The 20,670-nt window shown below is 36.7% G+C and overlaps 1 pseudogene across 1 annotated transcript in view; it reads right to left on the bottom strand.

The window, feature by feature from the left end:
• The window catches only part of LOC306859068, a 53,651-nt pseudogene that overhangs the window by 11,115 nt on the left and 21,866 nt on the right, over positions 1-20,670 (bottom strand). The window contains exons 2-9 of the transcript XR_013786038.1: positions 17,640-17,736; positions 8,475-8,618; positions 6,554-6,914; positions 6,434-6,469; positions 6,111-6,344; positions 4,039-4,136; positions 2,510-2,780; positions 1-80 (exon numbers count right to left, since the gene is read on the bottom strand). The exon at positions 1-80 is cut by the window's left edge and continues 61 nt beyond it. The product of XR_013786038.1 is annotated as an uncharacterized misc_RNA (transcript). The remainder of the gene's footprint in view (positions 81-2,509; positions 2,781-4,038; positions 4,137-6,110; positions 6,345-6,433; positions 6,470-6,553; positions 6,915-8,474; positions 8,619-17,639; positions 17,737-20,670) is intronic.

Here is a 20,670-nt window from a genome sequence, read left to right as displayed (position 1 = left end):
GAATCCTCCACTTTCTGCCTCTTCTCGGCCGCCTCTGCTCTTCTCTTCTCGATCTCTTCCTTCATCCTCCTCTTTTCCTCCTGAACAATAAAATAAACGCACATTCATCACCTCAATCAGAGAGACAGCACACACAAAAACACCACCAGCAGACTAACTTGGGATCCCGGAAAATGTCCTTTTTGCAATAAACGGGGCTGATAACGAGACAAATGAACAACAGAATCAAGACGGTCTCTCTGCGGAAGCGTAATGTGAACTGGCAGCCGCCCGCATTCCACAGCAGCTGGGAAATCATAAAGAAGCCTTTTTATTTACACGTCCCGTGGTTTTTGGCACGGCCTGCTAGCATCAGCACGGGGCCCTCTAATCTCTAATTAGTCCTTTTTCATTTACTGCCTCTTTTCATTAGGAACAAGGAACATATTTGCATGACAATGCTAGGAGCGGGCCTCCACGAGGAGGGACGGCTGTGTTTCTTGCCCGCTGGAGTCTGAAGCTCATGTGCAGTCATGTGGAACGCACACTGGGTGTGATCGCACTAATGTTAATGTAAATGATGTGAAACTCGTTTAAATTATGACGGGGTTCAATACTGATACTGTGAGCACAAGAGTTTCGTAGATAACTGACACCACAGCCACAGGTTGCCTAATATTACTGTTAAAGCTAAGATAACAATATGATCCTCTATGCACACAGTACTCACTAATACTGGGTAAAATAGCCATGTTTTTGTATTAGACTAAACCATTTTTATATATATATATATATATATATATATATAGTAATGAGTGAAATGTATAGTATAAACACTACCGTTCAAACGTTTGGGGTTGGTAAGATTTTTTAAATGTTTCTTAAAGTATCTTACGCTTACCAAGTCTTCATTCATTGAATCAAAAACACAGTAAAAATGTGAATATTATTACATTTTAAAATACTGTTTTCTTAGTATATTTTAAAATGTAATTTATTCCTGTGATCAAAGATGAATTTTCAGCTTCATTACTCCAGTCTTTCTGAGTCACATGATCCTTCAGAAATTATTTAGTGATTTAGTGTTAAAGTAACATTTATTATTATTATCAATGTTGAAAACAGATGTGCTGCTTATTATTTTGTGGAGAACAAATTTTTTTTTCAGGATTATTTGATGAACAGAAAGTTCAAAAGAACAGCATTTATTTGAGATATGTCTTTACTGTCACATTTGATCAATTTAATCCATCCTGACTCAATAAAAGCATTAACTTTATTAATTCTATTTTGAACTGTAGTGTATATTTCTCTTAATTTCATTTCTGTCACCAAACTTGTCACAATGCACTATGGGTTTGTCTTTTTTTGTGAAGGATTCATAACATGCAAATTTGTTACACAAAAAATATGGAATAATCAACCCAATATTTCTGTATGCAATGCATTTTTATACTTATTAGAATAGCATGCTGTTAGTTCAGAAACATATTAACGTCAAACAATTGGAAATAATTGCCAGTTTTTAGATTGCAGTTTTAGAAGAAAGCTACTGTTTGAAAGACACCCAATATTAAATTAAAAACCTACACTAGTAACAATAACTGTGGTAAATATTGCTAATAATTTACGGCTCTTAATGCATGGTTTTTCCTTCTGGTGCATCAGTGAGCATATGAACCTTCTGTAATAGTTGCTTATGAGTGCCTCAGTTGTCCTCAGTGTGGAAAGATGAATCTCAAAATCATACAGTCATTGTTGGAAGGGGTTCAAATACACAAAAATGCTGGAAAACCAAAGAATTTGTGGGACATGAAGGATTTTTCTGAAGAACAGCAGGCAGTTTAACTGTTCAGGACAATCAAGGGACTCATGAATAACTATCGCTAAAGAAAAAAAAAACAGCTTTGGATCGTTCAGGTAACAACACAGTATTAAGAATCAGGTATGTAAACTTTTGAACGGGGTCATTTTTATAAATGCAACTATTATTTTCTCTTGTGGACTACACTTTTTTTATGTGAAATATCTTATTCAGGTCAGTACTAAATAAACAATAACATGCATTTTGCATGATCCCTCTTATTTTGGTCAAATAATTAACATCTTGCAGATTCTGAAAGGTGTATGTAAAGTTTTGACTTCAACTGTATATATATATATATATATATATATATATATATATATATATATATATATATATATATATATATATATATATATATATATATATATATATATATATATATATATATATATATATATTTTTTTTTTTTTTTTTTTTTTTTTTTGTTAAATAAAGATTCTATTTACTGTTTTTAAGTTTGAAACTCTCAAAGGACATCTATAAAACATCCAAGTACAGTTACATGCTACTCAAAACGCATTGTTTACAGAAGTGACCTAATTTTGCTGACAGCACCCTCATCAAGATTTTCACTCGCAGAAAAGCGAATCGAAGCAAATTCCACCGCGCCTGTGAAACTGCTACCTGACCAGGAAATGAATCATTGACGTTAAGCAAACACACCTCCTCTCTGGCTTTCCTCTCGGCCTCCTCCTGCTTCCTCCGCCGCTCCTCCTCTTCCAGCACCTTCCTCCTCTCCTCCCTCTTCCTCTTCAGGTCCTCCAGCTCCACCTCAGCCTCCTGCTGTTTCTGCCTCATCCTCTCGAACTCCTCGCTCTCCATCTCATCTCTTCTCCTCTTCAGTTCCTCCAGCTTTCTCTCGGCCTCCAAGCGAGCATCCTCGCTGTCTGCCTCGTCTGCCTCCGGCGCCTCAGGAGAGCGCAAGCTGCCTCGGCTGTCACACAAACAAGCAAGCAGCAAGCCGTTAGTTACATACGCAGGTTAAATGGCCTGTCAACAGCTTTATGTGTCCATGTTCTTTATGTGTAAAGAAAACCCAACCTATTCAGTATTCACACAGACTTAGTGAATCAGCACAGCCCTGTCTAAGGTAACACAGTCTCCAGTTACAGCTGAGAACAGCCCTCAGGACACGGCAGATCAGGTGACTAGAGTCAAATACTCCAGCACGCAAAGCGAATAGAGCTAAACACATATAAATAACCCACTTTTTCTCAACAAGGCCAAAACAAACAAACAAATAAGACAAGTGGAATGTGATTATTTTGTCTGTATGTTCATTTTAATGTCCTGTACACAATGTCAACGGTGTTTTATGTGCTTTTAACAACTTCTTGCCATTAGATTACAACATTAGATAAATATTTAGATGTGAAAACAGAGATTTATTTAATGAAAAAAAAAAAAAAAAAAGTTCTAAAAAGTTCTAAAAAAAGTTTTTGTTTGCATAATATATGTGCTCTGTGTATATTTATTATGTATATATAAATACACACACATACAGTATATTTAGAAAATATGTACACGTATTTACATGTCTATAATTATATAGAAATAAATATATTTAATATATAAACATGACATATTTTTCTGAAATATATGTGTGTCTATTTATATATATATATAATAACTATACACAGCACACATACATATATTATGTAAACAATTATTTTTTTTGGATGCGATTAATCATGATTAATCATTTGACAGCACTAATATATATATATATATAAATGTTATTATTGGTTATTGTTGCAAGGAAAATGCTTAAATACATATTGGGTTTTGTGAGCACTGTATATTTCTTTAAAGGAAAAAAAAATGGAATATAGTTTCTATATTACACAGATATCTATGTTACATATGTAAATATGTATTATGTTTTAAATATTAATTTGCTATTATCTGCAGAGACCTGATGATAATGTGAAGAAAAAGTGGAGAAATTAGGAAAATGTGGAGAAAAATTTAATATGAGTTGTGTGTTCAATCTGCTACAACAAATATAATTAGTCAAATAAATAATAAAAGAAAAGAAAATAATAAATAAATGAAATACAACACTTTTTTTCATGCTGTGATTTACAGATCACAGGCTGCCAAATGTGGAATTCTGGGAACTCTAAATTGTTTGGAAAAAGAAAGCCTGGACCATCCTAACACAATCATTAATTGTTTATATGAGCACTGACCTGAAAGTCCTCTCAGCTTTCTTGTGTTTGGGAGTGCTGTCCTCACACACTCCTCCATTGGGCTGTTTATTCTTCCTCATCACATCGTCATCATCCATCTGCACACACAATCAGAACTGAGCGATGTGTGTATGTGACATGCACATGTGTGTGAGAGAGAGAAGAGTGTGCGCTTTTGGAAGAACAAAATGTGGGTGCTGTTGGGTCACTCATTTCCCATCAGTTCTCAAAAGACATGCAGCAAGCAGTGAACACACGGTGTGCAACCGCTGACCTTTGATTACACTGATCAGGTTTTAAACCTGCGTTGTTTGAATGTGAAATGCACTCTGGTGCGAACACTACACACTGTGCTCAAACTAGTGCCTGGAGAGATTTAGGATCTTGGGGAGGAAAATTTTAAAATGCTTGTGTATCCAAAACTGTTAAGACCCCATGAAATGGCTTGATGAATGCAGTTTTCTTTTTTTGTGTCTGGCATATTTCCAACTGAAACAGGAAGTTGAAGGGTTTGCCTTTCTATAATAAATAGCCAATAATCTTTCATTTAAGATTATGATTTGCTATTTGCTACTGGAGGCAGGCTGTATTAGGTATTATTTTTATTGAAAAACATCCATGCCCATGAGAGCAAAATCAAATGATCGATATTGTCTGTAAATGGAAACGCTGCATTCCATTCAACTTGGAAAGTTCTAAAATACCCATTGCTCCAAAAAAACAAAAACAGGCACTGGACTTTCAACTTGGAAATTGAGGCGGAAGTCTTTAAACCTGACCTTTATGACATTCTTTATGAGAACATAGAGGCACACAGTCAGTGATAAAAATGCTTTTTGTTAATACGTCATTTTCTGAGCACTACACAACAAAGCAGTATATGCAAATTGGAGATTACAAGATGTTTGATTTTGACTGGAATGCAGCAGAAGACTCATTTACATGCATATATACACTGCCCTCCAAAAGTTTGGAAACACCCCTGGCAAAGTGTGGTTTTGGACAATATCAGCATAAATCCTTATCATTTTTTGGTGCAAATACATTAAAGTAACTTAACATAACTTAATAATGGCAATGTATACGTCAAAGTCAGACATGCCCCTTTGCCAGCTGGTTACTGGTTTAAACTTGGCCCAGGTTTTTAAAATATTTTTGGGTCAGCACACCTTAATACTGTAGCTTCAACAATTGAGTGCCAATTCAAAGTCAATGTTTGAATAAACTGACAGCTCGGATGCCCAGATTATGCAGAGCTGTAATAACTGCTAATGGTGGATATTTTGATGAATCCAAAATTTAAGTTTTCTATGTATAAGCTGTTTATGTAATAAAATATGTTTTCATAGTTTGTGTTGTCCCTTATCAATGCAAAATGATCACAAATGGGTTCATGCCAATATTGTCCAAAACCCCACTTTTCTAGGGCGTTTCCAAACTTTTGGAGGGCAGTGTATGCTAAAAGTTTGTCAAGTGCACTGAACTGAAATAATAAAGGATTCAACAAAGTGTTTTTTTGCAGTGATGCCATAGAAGCACAGTTCTTAAAAGAACACTTGTAAAGAACATTTTAATAATCTAAAGAACCTTTTTCCACTATAAAGAACCTTTTGTGCAATGGACATTTTCCACACTCTTAAATAAAGGTTTATTATTTGCATTGATGGTTCCATGAAGAACCTTGACCATCCATGGAACCTTCTTTCCACTCCACAAAAGCCTCTTTATAATGAAAAATGTTTATTTATTTTTTAGATCTTTAAAATGTTCTTCACACTGAGAAAAAAAAATTGGTTCTATTATGGCATCACAGTGAAAAACACAGATTCAGAACCTTTATTTTTGAGTGCATGAACGTTAAAGATTCTTCATGGAACCAAAAATTCCAAAAAAGAACCCTTATTTTTAAAGAGTGTAGCATTAGAAGGCTTAAAGTACAGGCACATGGACTAAAAGTCACAAAACTCAACTTTTGATTTCATGAGGTCTTTGCGATCATTTCTGTTAATTTCTCACCCAAAATCTAAACCATCCATCCTTATGCAGTCCTTCAAACGTAACTCAACTCTTACCAAAGACTCGTCATTTTCTGAAACCTCATTTTTCTCAAAGTTTTCTGCCTCTCTCATCTCATTCACTCCATTCTCTGTCAATCCCTCTATCTCAATCTTTTCCTCCTGTACACCCGCAGCGAGCTCTGCGGTGCCATTTTCCGTCTCCAAAACAACTGCAGAATCATCTACATCTTCATTTACAAGCACCTCATGTACTTCAGAAGAAGGCGCAGCATCTCGCTCATTATTGTCCTATGAATGGAACTGCAGTCACATGCTTTGTTGTGTTAAATGAGAGAGAAAAAATGCTATTTTAAAATGAAAAACACTCATCAGCATACCTCCTCAGGTATTTTAGATATTTCCTCAACGGATTCCTACAGGTGAATAAAGTTGAAATGCCATAAACAAAGAATGTTCTTAAGGGTCTAACAAACAATAAAAGGGAAAGAAATACACACCTGTTCTCTGAAATAAGACCTCCGAGGCTTTTCCTCCACCAGCACCTCCTCTCTAGTGACGACCTCCTCCTCGTCCTCCTCTTCCTCTTCCACCTGTTTCACCTCCTCCTTGCTGTTGTGCTCCTCCTCTGGCTCGTAGCTCCGGCCGTGGCGCAGGCCTCCGCTGCTCTCCTCCAGGCTGTGGCAGGAGGTTTGGCTGCTCTCCTGCTCCTCCTGTCTGTCCAGAGCATCCTTCATCCTCCTCTGCCTGCGCTCCTCTCTCTTGGCCAGGCGCTCCAGCAAAGCCTGCTCCTCATCGTCCCCCTCGCCCATCCCGCTGGAGGTCACCACTGAGGTGGATACACTCTCTGTCACCATCATGCTATGAAGAAGTAGCGTAAAAAGAAAAGATGACAAAATCATCACAAATTATATTGTTGCATATATGACTACTGCTCAACTGATATTAGCTGGCCAATTGCAATATCTAAAGAGATGGTGGCTAATATAATGCCTAAATACAAAAAACACCATTGGGACACATCTGATAAATTTGTAAATAAATGTAAATATATTTAAATAATGTAAATATATATATATGATTATACTTAAATGGTTGAAATTGATGATGCTAATAATCTTGGCCACTTATATTAATTATACACAGTATGTTTTTGCTATAGTTTATCTTTTGATGAAAACAAACAACGTTTTGTTATGTTTACTATATTTAGTAAATTTTTTTATTAAAAATTGGTCACCGAAGAAAACTAACATTGTCAACATTTTTATTTGATGATAATAATAACATCTGTTTTACTGTAGCAGGCCACACTATTATTTATATTTTGAAATAATGTTTAAATATTTGTTAATGTGTCAACATACACTATCGTTCAAATATTTGGGGTCGGAAATTATTATTTGTCTTCAGCAAGGGTGCATTAAATTGATCAAAAGTAACAGTAATATAACAGCAACATTCATACGACAGATTTCTATTTTAAATTAATGCATTTTTAATTTTTTTTTAGTATCATTGATTTCACAAAAATATTAAGCAGCATAACTGTTTTCAACATTTATGATAATAATAAGTGTTTCTTGAGCAGCAAATCAGCATATTAGACTGATTTCTGAAGGATCATGTGATACTGCAGTAATGATCCGGAAAATTCAGCTTTGCATCACAGGAATGAATTAGACTTTCAAATATATTCAAATATAAAACAGTTATTTTAAATCATAATAATTTCACTTTTTTACTGTATTTTTGATCAAATAAATGCAGCCTTAGGGAGCATAAAATGACTTATTTTAAAAACATTAAAAATCTTTCCAACCTCAAAGTTTTTCAACAGTGGTGTATAAAATAAAGCATGCAAAAATTGCATATAAACAATCTTAAGTAGCAATAACATTAACACCAGGGCCAAATAATCAACTAATATTTGGTCATTACACAACATTATAACTCTAAAGAACGTAAATTGCTCTCTTATCCAAAGTATCATCAAACATCACTTCAGCAAACCTGAACATGCAAAATGATATTGAGGAATTGATTTAAAGTGGATCTGCACTGCTATTTCCTGTCAAGAGCTGCACGAGCAGCGAGGACTGCCATATGCCTGCCACTGTAGGTTAATGTAGTCTGACTGCACCGCTTGGCAAACGTTTACCCTGCGTCAGCACTACGGACAATAGACGGAGCTATGTCTGCTCACACATCGAAAACAATTCTGGTCTTGTCTGACCGTCTTCTGTGTCCATTCACTGCACAAAGCCTCAGTGTCTGAACATGCCACTGCTTCCGCAATGCTGACCTCTCACAGGAAGCTATTTATCAGTGCGGCCCACTAAAGCACCAGAGAAGACGTCAGTTAGCCTACATACCAAAGTACCACAGTATCGCTGTCACAGACAACTCCAGAAGTGTTACCTGTGGCTGTTGTTGAGCTCTGGGGTCTCAGGTTGGTAGGCCACATCCTCACTGTCCTTACTGCGCATTCTCTCCTGTCGCGCTCTTCGTCTGCGCTCACGAGCGGCCTCCTCCTCATCCTCCTCACTCCGACGAAATGCCATCCTACACAGAGAGACAGTTAGATGTTATACTGGTAAGAGACCATAAGAGTTAGGCCTCGCGTCACCTTGGCGCGCACAGTCACAGCTGCTGCTGTTGTTGCTGTTGAGGATGAACTTTCACTGGCTGTCAGCTGTGTGTGTGTTTCAGCTTTGGCAGCTGATGAGAGGATCCTGACAGCAGTGTGGCGTTCAGCCCACACCACAGCCAGGGGACTTTCGTGTAACCTAAATAAAGTTTTCACATTTCTCTGACAAGCTTTCTTCACTTCCCTCTCCTGTCTCCTGCTGATGTTTTATCTCAAATTTTCAACAAGTTCACATTTTTTGTACTTCTCTTAAGCTTTTTTATACTACAGTTCAAATGCTTGGAGTTGGAAAGAATTTGAAATGCCTTTGATGTAAGTCTCTTATGCTGAACCAAGGCTGCATTTATTTGATCAAAAATACAGTAAAAAACACAATAATGTGAAATATTATTACCGTTTTAAATAACTTGTTTTCTGTTTTAATATATTTTAAAATATAATTTATTCCTGTGATGCAAGGCTGAATTTTCAGCATTATTACTCTAGTCTTCAGTGTCACATGACACTTCAGAAAACATTCTAATATACTGATTTCCTGCTCAAGAAATATTTCTAATTATTAATTTCATTGCTGTGCTTCTTAATGCCTCAGTAAAAAAAAAAAATCCTATGCCACAATTTATTTAAAATACATTTATTTCATACAAGTATACTTCAAATACATTGACATTTATTGACATTACTGATATAAAATTACACAAACTTTACACTGCAAAACATTTTCTTACTTGTTTTCAGCCAAAATATATAAAAATTCTTAAATCAAGGAGGATTTTCTAGACAAGTAAAAACTATTGTCTTGTTCAATAAGTCAAAATTAAGTGAGTTTTTGCTTAGAACAAGCAAAATAATCAGCCAATGGGGTAAGCAAAATAATTTTACTTCAAACAGAAAACATGATTATTTTGCTTAAACTCACTTAATTTTGACATCTTTTTTCTGAAAACAAGACAATAATTTTTACTTATCTAGAAAATCCTTCTTGATTTAAGAATTTCTAGATATTTTGGCTGGAAACAAGACAAAAAAATCTAAGTAAGAAAATATTTTTTTTGCAGTGCATTTGGAGTCTTTATTGCAAAATACACATTTCTTAGTATTATGCCTAAAAATTTTTTTTTTAATTTCACTATTAATATTAATATCACTATTAATATTGTTTGATCTCTGTAAAACGAGTCTTTAAATGCAAGATATTTAAAGTGTACCTGAAGTATACTCGCAATAGTTCCTGCAATAGGACCTCAGCACTACTTCCGTACAATTAAAGTGCACAAAATTTGTTGTTTCAATTTAGCAGACTTTAAGTATACCAGTTTAGTAAAAGTATACTTGCAGGCTATTTGTATTAAGCACATAAATATGTAAATGTATTTGTAGTATACTTAGCACAAAATAACTTTTTTTCAAATACATTTTAGTATTTTTTTTTTACATTTTCCCCTGAATTCTTTCAAGAAATAATTTTTTCCCCCTTTCGATTTAGGAGTGAAAGACTTAATATGGACGCGAAGCTCTTCCTCAGTGTGTGCTGTGATCAGGAATGTGTTCAGAACTGAATGTGGTGCTCTGCTAACGCCCATGGAGAACCGTGGGGAGAGTGAAATCATATAGAGAGCCGGATTCCTGCTGATTCTGTTGATCTTTCTTAATCTTGTCCTCTCTCCCTTTGTCATTGTGTTAACAAACCAATCAGCCAAACTCAAGTACATTTATACTTAAGTATAAACCATATCAAAATGTACACTTTGTTCCTGTGAGGTCTACTTAAGACAGCTTCTCATGATCGTTTTCACTTCAATGCCATCATATAAATTGAATAATAGCAGTTTGTTGCTTTCTGACAAGGGAAATCCAAGGATTTCTGGACGAACTAAGAAACCAAGTCTTTTTGGACCAGGTTTTAGATCAAGGTTACAGTATGTTTTTACAACACATCAAACTTTTACTTCAGCAGATTAAGAAAAAAGTGATTTCTCTCCATCTAAAAACGAATAAAATCCTGAGGGAGCATTCAAAACAGCAGAGAATGCTTTCAAATCCATTTAACATTCCAGCCCATTGAATCCGGACTCTCTCTGATCGGATATCCCTCCGGGGAACATCGCCTATCTTGCACTGACTGCATAAAACTTCCCTGTTCCATAACCACAAAAATAAATCAGAAAAAAACATGCTGCAATAACATTCGGTAGGGTCTCTGCAGTGTTTTGAGTGCACTGCTGTAATGTTCTGGCATGTCTCTGGTACCTGTAGCGATATGGGATGTAAACCAAGACATCAGGCGAACATGTTTTCCATATGAACCACATCGTTCAGCCATGTAGCATTAATTATTTTATAGCGCGTGCGGTGAGAGCTACACAGAGTGTGACATGTTTTATTGGATTCATATAAAGTCTATAAAGGAAGCAGTGTGGGAAATGAAATTGATATGCAGTTAATTTTGCAGCTAATTTGCTCTCACAACATGAGCACAATCAGGCGACAGATGTATCCAGCTGACAAGTATTTTCTTGTGGTCCAAACATCTCAGAAATGTCAGTGCAAACATTGCGCACAGGGCAAAGGCTCTGGAGAGCAATCACAGACACTCCACAAGGGTTGGGAGAGAGAAATATATGGACCCTGCCAAATAACTTCTATTCCCACGCTCGCCCTTCTCTCTTCCTCCACCTACTGACCCCACACTCATCTCCAACGCCAAGGATCCGTCCATTCCTTATTTGACCACAGCAGAGGATCACCTGCTCTCATTTCTGCCCTGTAACCTCGTAGCTTTCTGTAACAGCATCCCTTGAACACATGTACACCCTCAAGCGGGCCTTTCCTCTACCAGCCGGAGAGAGTGTGTTTGGAATGGGCCATTTGTTGAGGACGGGTGTTATTTCCTGAGCTCTTCCTGGCCTCTCATGGGAACAGCACAGATGTGTGGTGTCAAGATGGCCACTGCTCCATAGAGAAAACTGCACAGAAGCAGCTAAAACTGCTCAAAAAAAGAAAACGTTTTCTATTTTAATATACTCTAAAATTTGAAATGTATTCCTGTGATGCAAAGCTGAATTTTCAGCATCATTACTCCAGTCTTTAGTGTCACATGATCCTTCAGAAATCATTCTTATATGCTGATTTGCTGCTCAAGAAACATTTATTATTATTATAAATGTTGAAACAGCTACTTAATATTTTGTGGAAACCACAATCTAGGTTTTTCAGGATTCCTTCATGAATATAAAGTTTAAAAGAACAGCATTTATTTGAAATAGAAATCTTTTGCAACATTATACATGTCTTTACTGTCACTTTTGATTAATTTAATGCATCATTTGTTTTGTTTTTTAAATCTTACTGACACGAAAAATTACAAGGTATATTTTATTAATTTATGTTTTTTATTATTATTATTTTATTTTTAATTTAGGTTTTTCTGGAAAGCATTTTTATGCAACAAGTCAAAATTTGCATAAAAGAAAAAATATACAAAATAAAAAATTCTGGATGGAAACATCAAGATGTACATACTGTTTACTGTAAGAAAAATTCAAAATAATATGGCCCAATATAGTTTTAAATTATGCGTACACTAAATGGATAGCCTAATGATTTAGCCAAAAAAACTAACAAAAAAAAACACACCCACAAAAAAAAAGTCTATGAATTATTACAGCGTTGCTTTAGGTGGATCTTTTTTTTTTTATTTGGGTAAAAACTATGATGGAAACACAAGTCATGTGACTTTGCCTCGAGTCATGTGACTGAATAATCTCAGATGATTGGCTACTATTACCTCCCAGATCTGTCTGACACGCTCGATCCCAGACATAAATCATCAGCCAGCGATCACTGGCATTTCCATTTCTCCGGCAATTTCTACAGAAGTGACCGATTTGTACTTTAAAACAATGCAGCTGGAAGTGCTACTTTAGTCACAAATTGCTTAAAATGCAATATTCAGATTTTTCCAGCATAAATTAAATTCTCAGCATGGATGGAAACATGAATTTATTTTGCAGCTGATTCTAAAATAGAATCTGTGGACTGGACAGGAATGGCAGGTTTTGGTGATCATTAGTCAGAACATTCCGTCAGCGTGGTGAACGGGGACACGGAGCCAGCCGTCAAAACATTCCTGTGTGTATATGCGGAGTATCAGTGACCCGACTGGAGCTGGAACACATCAGCCTGTCTCAGGAAAGGCCACTGCAGTCACACAGAAGTGTGTGTGTGTGTGTGTGTGCATAGTACTTTAAAAACAGCATGAACCCTCTGACCCTTCAACAGTGCCAGTCATCTCAGAAGCAGCTCTGACCAGCTATTCACTAAATACAAAGCAGACCTGATCTATGATCTAGTCGTTATAGTCTCAAAGAGCCAGATGTTTGACTATCGGCAAAGTCTCATTCACTTTGTGGCTTATTCCAGCCGTGAGCCGCCCACTTAAACAGGAAGGGCTCGTTTGACCTTCATGTAAAATGAATAACCGCATTTCATTCTTTATGGATGATGTTTTAGGCCAGATAAATTGGAAATGGGTGATACCACAATACACCAGCATTCAGCAAAAAGGCTCTTAATTCAAATAGCGGGACAGCAGTCTTTGCAAAACAGACAACATCAAAGAAATCAGCAGAAATTTGGGGTGTGCAGAATTTATGTCCCTTCAAAAGTAATAAGTATCAGTTATTTGATAGCTATAACAAAGCAGAATACATAGTTGAGGATTGCTAAATGACTGAGCGTTTCACTGCAAACTTTGCCTTAAATGGTCAAATGGCTCACAAATGTGCCAATCCTTTGATGTTTAACATTCAGGCTACAAAAGCAGGTACAAAAGAGGGTTCTTTAGACTAACAAAATGGTATGGAGCTTATTGGGTTAAAAATGTTGGAAATACATCAACATACATTTATGAATTTGCAAACTTTTCAAAATATAGTGACTATTTGGTCCTCTGAAATGCTCTTTTTTTTTGCAGTAATTTTTAAACATGTTTCCAAACAGCATGTTTTGTCTATGGTAATGATATGGAAGCCTATATCTTACAATTCAGACTTTTTTTTCTGGCAATTGCGAGATATAAATCCAGAAATTCTTGCAACTGTGAGAAAGCCAGAATTGTACGGTGCCTGGGAGGGCCCGTCTTCGGTTCACTTAGTTTTGTCGTATTAACTCGTGGGAACGTGATATTATGTCGTGGCCACGAGATCGTTTTGTCGAGGTAACGACATCCTTATGTCGTGGCCTCGAGATGCTACGTTGAGGGAACAATCCGGGATTATCAGAGATGGATAAAACATTTTTATTAACATTAAACATTTCAGTTAATATTTGTATTTTATTATTATTAACTTGTTAGGGCTATATTTTATATTAATTTCATATAAATATAATATTTTATTATTTCCCCTTTCAATTCGTGTATCGTTTTACCTAATTAACGTTCTGTATAATTATGCAATTTGCTACCATATATTTTGCAAATACTGTAAACTCCTGACAATTATGCCAATACTTTATGATTGTAGGCTATTTATGCCCATGCATGATGATAAATGAGCGTGTGAATGATTCATTCTTCAACAAAACACTATAGGCAGTAGGCTATAATATTAATAATTATAAAAAAAGAGAAACGAAATATATATTAAATTCAACCTTTAAACTGCATTTCCAATAGGCTATAAATTCCAGTCAGCATAATCAAAGCTTTATGTCCAGCATTTACAGGCTTACAAAACTGGTCAGAACGTTATGTAAAGAGATCGAAATGAAGGGGAAATAATATAAAAATATAATAATAGGCTAATAATAATAATAATATACAAATATTACGGTAAAAGACGATGAGTTAATGGACACACACAGCTAAACTGTTGGATGGATACATTTTTTTTCTTGTAAATCTATTTTATTTTATGTACTTCATGTAACATTTAACCTAATTGAGATAAACTTAATTCAAATGCTGGTTACATCGCGTGCCATTGCCTACAGTCCAGTAGCCTATGGTCAATATAATAATTTAATTATGTAATCATTTTTAAAAATAATTAATATAATAATTTCTTAATTAAAAAAAAGATATTTATATTAATGAATCCCTGATAATCACGGGTTGCTATGGTCGCATAGGTTTGTTTACAGATTAAACTCGTGGGCACGAAAAAAATATGTCGTTCCCTCAACATAGCATCTATTATTGCGAGATAAACTAAGAATTGTGATAGAAACTTAGAATTCTGAGACAAACTTCTGAGAATTCTGACAAAAAACTAATAACGGAGATATAAACTCAGAATTTTGCCAAAAAAAAAATCTGAATTGAAAGAAATACACTCAGAATTGCTAGTGGAATTGTGAGAAAAAAGTACGAATTCTGACTTTACATCTCACGATTCTGACTTTTTTCTCCAGAATAGCGAGAAAAAGTCAGAATTGTGAAATATTTTGTTTTTTAATTCTGTGTTGAAAATGGCCTTCCATACAATGCTGTGGTCAGTAGTAAAGTTGTTTGAGACTTAGCATTATATCTCTTAAAAATAAAGATTCTTTACTGGCATCGATGGTTCTATGAAGAACCTTAAATATCCATGGAACCTTTCAAATGCAGAAAAGGTTCTTTATAGTCAAAAAAGGTTTTTGAGATTTTAAAAATGTTCTTCAAAATGGTTCTTTTAGGAGCTATTCACTGAAAGGTTCTTTTGGGAACCAAAAATGGTTCTTCTATGGCATCACTGCAAAAACACCCTTTTGGAACCTTTATTTATAAGAGTGTGAAGTAAAAGAGCAGCACAGTTTAGATTGTCAGCAACACATAGACAAAAGTCAGAGCACACAGCCTCCCACTCTCGCACGCTTTCCCTCTCCTGTCATTTTCAGCAGTTGAAACGTTGGCAAGTCTTCCAGATGAAAAGGACTGGCGCACATCAAGCCATCATCGCCTGATGGAAATGCAGCTGGACTCAGATGCCAAGCTGCTTCTGCCTGTATGAACGTTATCGTACTCTCGTTATTTTTCTACGTCAGCGCCGAGCCAACATCTGTCTCACGGCTTGCACAGAGGACCGTCCAGAGACAGAGAGCTTCGCAAATCGCTGCCAGTAAACCCTTCTAATGCAGAGCCATTTGGCAAAGTGACAGCGTTTATCATATGTACGCCGAAAACTAACTTTTGTGTCCGCCGTGCATTGCAATGACAGCTAAAATGAACGGGGCCAACAAGACAACACATGGCTTTGACTAGTTCAATTACCGGCGAAGAGTAAATATTGATTGTTACAGCATCTTTGCATAATTCCAGCAATTTAATAGAGTGATTTAATCTTTTATCACTAACTCGAGCAGGCGAAGAAGAGCGGGCCAAATTGAAATGACTCCACAAGAACATAAACACAAGATCACATCGTGTCGTACAGCTGAACGGGCTGCATCGGTAGCTTTCTGCCAAATATGATACTTGGCATAGAAAACACAATTCCAGCCTTTCAGAGGTTTATAACATATAGCCAAAAAAAGCATTCGTTTTATGCTATGCTGTAAAATATAATGGCCCCTAATGTCATCGACTTTGAGCTTCGATTAGGTGAAAAATATTCCATATATATTAAATCATGTAAAAGAAAATCATTCATGGTAACATTCTTGGAGGAAACAGGAAGGTCGCTGCAGACGGGAAGCTGACACTCAAAACAAACTGTACACCATGGAACTCTGGTCTAACATCCGAGCCAATGATAATAGAAATAATTGTTGCTGAAAGACATCGACTTAGAGCTGATTCATGCCATCCTACGCTCTGCTGGAATTATAATAAGCTCGATTTGAACGTTCATTAGCCATTACCCATAATTCTTTTTGACAGCGGCATAAATGTCCAAGAAACAGCTGTTGTCTGTGTTTGCAGAAATGCACAGTGCTCTGAGATAATCTAGCGCTGATGCAAAATGGCTATTTGGGTCAGTGTTTATGGGAGTGTCGCTTTGCCTTAAATGGTCAAACGGCTCGCGAATGTGCCAATCCACTGATGTTTAACATTTGTTGCGTTAACACCAGTTTTCTGCTTTAATAGCAGACTCCATCATCACAGAAAAAGAAATACGAGCTGAAAGTGCAAGCTTCAGACCGCAAAAACATTAAAACAGTAATTTCTTTGTTTTCACCTCTGGCTCAAAAACCAGCAGGCAATTTTGTCTTCTTATTTCCCCACAATGAGAAACATTCATTATCTCTTTAGATGGGTAGGAAGCTAATTGGACAAAAGTTAAAAAGATAGGAGTAAAGAATGCTGCAAATACATAATATTTATGAATCTTAAATTACTTTCATTGCATGCAGCGTCTCGCACACTGAGAAGTTTAGCTGTCCAGGATGCTCTGTTTTGCACAAATGAAAATTAATTGGGACAAATGCTGTCAAAAATGACAAAAAGCCATCATAAAGTGATACTGATAACTGCAGAAGATGCAAAGACAATCCATGCAAAACAACTTCAAGTTCTCACACTTATGGACACTGAACACAGTGAACATAGCTAAACTGGCCACTTTTATTGTCCTTTACATTGTTTTTTTTTTCTCTTGGTCACTGTTTGCTTGCAGTACATGGAAAAAAAAGTCAACATCCTTGCTATTTTGTGTAAGAAAATAATATATGAACGAATTGAAGGTTAGTTTATGATGATAAACTTTCATTCCCCTTTCACAACTCCCTTCTTTAATAATATCCGAAGTCCAAAAAATGTAAAAAATGCATCAACAAGCATTATTAAATCTTGCACTGTTGCACAAAGACTCATTTGGCCACACAGTAACGGACAATTTGCAAGCTGTCATGTTTTTGCAAGGTGAACAACGAATCTGATGATCTCACCCCATAAACAGCCCTCGGTTTACGGTGCAAAACGGCTGAAGAGTTTGCGAGAAAGATGCCCACGTTACCTCTCGGCTTCCAGACGCATCTCCTCCCGCTTCTGTCTCCTGAGCTCCCTGCGCTGCTCGAAATCATCATCCATGCTTCAATCCTGAGAGCGTGACCCTGGAAAACAACAGAACACGTGTGTCCTTTAGTCTCACGCATGAACCTTACAGAAACTCACAGAATCCCCTGCGTTACTGAATATGGTCTGGATTCCACAGCTGCTGAGTATTTGGTTAACCTTTACACAAAAATCACACATTCCCATATGCAAGACATTTACAGTCGATCTTTTCTCAGCCCGACATCAAACAGATCACAAGTTTGTTTTCATAATACCACTTAAAATGGAAATTGTTGGGGAGCGAGGGAGAAGAATTAAGAAAAAAAGATAGAGAATGGGTGAGGAAAGGATGTTAGCACAGGATGTCCACTCAGTCAAGCAGAAAGACTCTGACTAAATATACTGCGGGGTACATGGCGGAGGAACCGAGCCCACCCAGGAGATACAGAGCTGTTGTCATTAATCTCAGCGCTGTGACGCTTCAGACGGGCCGTTTCCAGACCGGCCTACCTTCACTTCAGTGATGATAACCTCTGGAACGTTTTAGCTTTCAAAACATAGCAGAAATTAGCTTTCTCGTCTCGATAGCGCTCCAACACAAAGAGTATTTCAGGCTCTTTCTTTCTCTCGCTGCAGCTGGAGCTACCAGAAAGGGCCAAAGCCGGCCTCTTCCTTTCCCATTTTTTTTCCCCTCCCTACTTTCCTCCGTTTTTCTCCCTCCCATTATGGTGCAAACTCTCAATCACGGCCGATGGGTCTGCCTCCTCCCTCTCTCCCCCTTTTCCTTTCTCTCTCTCTCTCTGCTGTTCTGACACTGTCCCTCTCTCTCTTTCCCTTCCCGACTCCCAATTATTGCCCATTCCATTCCTCTTTTTTTTGCTCGTTCCCTCCCTCTCTTTTGTGATCATAGAGCTGTTGCTGGTTAGTTAGAATTCGCTTGCAGAAAGCATGTTTAAAAATGCTAACTTTTGCAGACTTCTTGGTTGATACTTGTTTGAAAGTATAGGCTTTAAAAAATGTAGTTAGCTACACTACAAGTGTCTAACAAAAGGTATCTAGCTACATTAAAGCTAAGTAAAGGGGCGAGTATAACAGAAAATATGTACTCTTAGAAATATAGGTTCCAAAAAGAGGTTTTTCACAGTGATGCCATAGAAGAACCATTTTTGATTCCACAAAGAGCCTTTCAGTGAAGAGTTCTAAAAATAGCTCTTTTTTTATTAGTGTGAAGAACATTTTCAAATCTAAAGAACCCTATTTCACTATAAAAAACCTTTTTGTGCAATGGAAAGGTTTCATGGGTGTTAAAGGTTCTGGAACCAGCGTTGCCAATAAAGAACCTTCAATTAATTAAGTGGGGTTGGGTTTGAACACCCTGGCATTATAAAGAAGTAATGATGAATACCCAAAACACACTAGCAGAACTGATATGTTCTTCTAATAACTGTGTAATATGAATATGAATATAAATCATTAGACTTAAAATCACTACAACAGAAAATCAACAAGCAAAAGCGAGAGAGAAAAATAAATATATTTTATTTTAATTAAATAAGCTCAAAACAAAAAATATGAAATAAATACAAATTCTAAATCATATTAACAAAACTATAATAGATAAATGGAATTTGTTTTTTATTCTCATCAAAATGCTATAATTCATCTGGCACCAAATAAAATAAAATAACAAAATAACAATTCAAAAATCAAACAAATCGATCAATCAGGAATATTAGGGTGATGGCATCAAACTACAACAGATACATTTACACTACATGCAAAAACATTATTACACACAAGTGTAACAATATTTTATATATATATATATATATATATATATATATATATATATATATATATATAATAAAATATCACTTCATTTACATGAATGAAACAGCTGAAACGCTACTTGAACAACACAATGACATTGGCTCTGCTCACTTGGTTGCACTATGTGACAAAACCAACAATTTAGCATTTTTCTTGTGGGAAAAAGTGGCTTATGGTTGGGAAAACCAACACACAGCTTAGCTACTGTCCCGCTAGTGAAAAAGTTTGCAATGTCACTTTTTCTTGGTTCCCTAACACTGCTTGACACAAAAGTGTGCAAGAATGGAGAGAGAAAGAGGGTCTCAGACACAAGAGAACAGGAAACACTTCTTCTCCTTAACCCCTCCTCCATATTCACATAACTCTGAGAGACAGAGAGAGAAACGGACAAAACAAAAACAGCAGCGGGAGAGGGGAAGCAAGGAATGTGAGCGAGAAACGGCAAGTGCGAGATCGAGCCGATCTTCCTTATCAGGCAGAACCGCTGCACCCGCATTCACAAACCACAGGAATGCGGTCTATCTTTAGCTGGATCTTCTGTTTGCAGGAGCATGGCTGCTCTTCATATCTGAGCCCTTGAGCAAACAGCACTGACTCAGCTCAATAAAACCGTCACAACTGTGTACGATCAACTCAAATTGAATCGGTGCTGACCTCACATGCTAAATTTATGATTGAAATTCAGGTTGTGTTTTGGTGTCTGCGAGTGCCGCACGCTGAAGGGGTAACTGACAATAAGGCCTTGTCTTCTGAGAAAGAATGTAGAAATGGATTTGTCTCTTCCTCTCGTGGACCACCCATGTGCCTAGATTCACATTGCTGCACTTTTTCCCTCTCCAGTGTTTCATAACAGGGGTCTGGCTTCCCCCGGTGAGCAGGGAGACACCTCCTTTCTAGAGAACACGCGCTGTAATAACACATTTACCAGGTAAATTACTATGTTCCTCATAAGTACGGTGCTTAACCCTTCATCAAAGCTCATCACTGCAATGACCCATGGGAATGCAGTCTTAGAGCCTCCGTCTGTGATGTTCTCTAGGTCGCGAATGTACACACAGACGCCTGTGCCAAACCACACGAACGGTTCAGAGTTGGCTCACTTTAAACTCTGTAGGGAAAAGGGAGCAGCTTATGAAGAAAACTAAAAATGATGACAGATG

Source organism: Barbus barbus, assembly GCF_936440315.1.
Source record: "Barbus barbus genome assembly, chromosome: 39".
NCBI lineage: Eukaryota > Metazoa > Chordata > Actinopteri > Cypriniformes > Cyprinidae > Barbus > Barbus barbus.
This window is presented reverse-complemented; position numbering and strand designations above follow the sequence as displayed.